Source organism: Suncus etruscus, chromosome 14 (genome assembly GCF_024139225.1).
Source record: "Suncus etruscus isolate mSunEtr1 chromosome 14, mSunEtr1.pri.cur, whole genome shotgun sequence".
NCBI lineage: Eukaryota > Metazoa > Chordata > Mammalia > Eulipotyphla > Soricidae > Suncus > Suncus etruscus.
The window spans coordinates 16,988,377-16,990,019 of record NC_064861.1 but is presented as its reverse complement, the minus strand read 5'-3'; the positions used below and the strand labels follow the sequence as shown (position 1 = coordinate 16,990,019).

Sequence of the window (1,643 nt, the reverse complement as noted above, 5' to 3'; positions counted from 1 at the left end):
AATGATTTATAATGTCCTTTATAGCTGGATTTCAGACATAAAAAGAATTAGGACCAATCTTACCATCAATATAGATCTCTCTCCACCACATTCCCAGAGTATATCCCATACCACCACCCTTTGCCCCACAGTGTGCCACTATAACAGGTTCATTGACAGTTTATATTATTAGATTTTGGGTCTTTTGATTCCATAATCATTGATTTTGGCTTGGATATTTAGTTCTGTTTCTTATTTTTTTAATCTCCACCAATGGACCTGAGACTGCTTGACCCCTGGCCCCATCCTTTCATACTTGTGTTCTCCTCCTCCATGCAGGTCCTTGCCTTCTCCTTGCTATAATCTGGGGCCAAGGATATTCAAAACAACTCCCATTCAGACCATTGCATTTCTACAGCAGTTATTCTAAATAACACATGTAAGTAATTACATTCTGTATTTATCCTTCTTCTTCTGGTTTACTTCATTTAGCATAGTATCTTCCAGTTCATCCATGTTGTGGCAAATTACATTATTTCATCATTCGTTATAGCTATGTAGTATACATAGATGTATAATATATGTATATGTATAGTATACATGTTGTATATATGTACCACATCTTCATGGTCCACTTGTCCATTGCTGAACATTTAGATTGATTCCAAGTCTTAGCTACTATAATGAGTACTACAATAAATAGCAGTATGCACACATCCTTCTGGATGAATGTTTTTTCAGTCCTGGGGATGATAATCAAAAGAGGAGTTTCTGGGTCATATGGCAGCTCAATTTTGAGTTTACTGAGAACTCTCCATACTGTTTTCCATAGGAGTTGGACCAGGCAGCATCTCACCAGCAGTGGATTAGAGTTCCTTTTTCACCACTTCCCCACCAATAGAGATTGTTCCCAGTACTTTTTGGAAGGTCACTCAGGAGTTATTCCTAGCTCTGTCTCAGAAGTCAGTCACTCCTGGCAGGCTCTGGGGACCATATGGGATGCCAGGATTTGAACCACGGTCCATCCTGTGTTGACCGCATGCAAGGCAAATGCCTTACTATTGTGCTATGGCTCCGCCTCTGTTCCCAGTATTTTTGATGTGTGTCATTTCACTGGGGTAAAATGTTATTTCATTGTTGTCTTGATTTGGACTTCCCTAATGATAGTGATAATGAGCTTTTTCTATTTTATTTTTTAAATTATCTATCTATTTATTTATTTTTGTTCCCCAATTCATAATACAGACCAGGCAAAGGGCCTGTGTTGAGGCGTATATGGGGTGCATTTACTGTACCTCCTCTTTCTATACAGTTAGTGTAAAGAACACAGCCTGTGATAAGAATTGGGAGGCCTTTACTTTTCTTTTTTTTCTTTTTGATTTTTTAATATATACATATATAAAAAATCCTTCACCAGTGCAACATTCCTATACCCAATATCCCAAGTGTCCTTCCTCCCCACCCCACACTGGCCTGTACTCTAGACAGGCTTTCTACTTCCCTCATTTAGTCACATTTTGTTATGATAGTTCTCAGTGTAATTATTTCTGTGACTGCACTAAACGATCCCTGTGGTGAGCTTCATGTCAGGAGCTGGACCCTCCAGTCCTCCTCTGTTGTCAATATAAACATTTTTATGGGATTATTATGTTATTGACCCTACC

The 1,643-nt window shown here is 38.6% G+C and overlaps 1 non-coding gene across 1 annotated transcript; it reads right to left on the bottom strand.

Annotated features, from left to right (window-relative positions):
- Positions 1–1,199: 1,199 nt before the first annotated feature.
- LOC126028762 (small nucleolar RNA SNORA51) lies at positions 1,200–1,332 on the bottom strand. The gene has a single exon (XR_007502477.1). It is a non-coding gene; the product is annotated as a small nucleolar RNA SNORA51 (small nucleolar RNA).
- Positions 1,333–1,643: the final 311 nt, after the last annotated feature.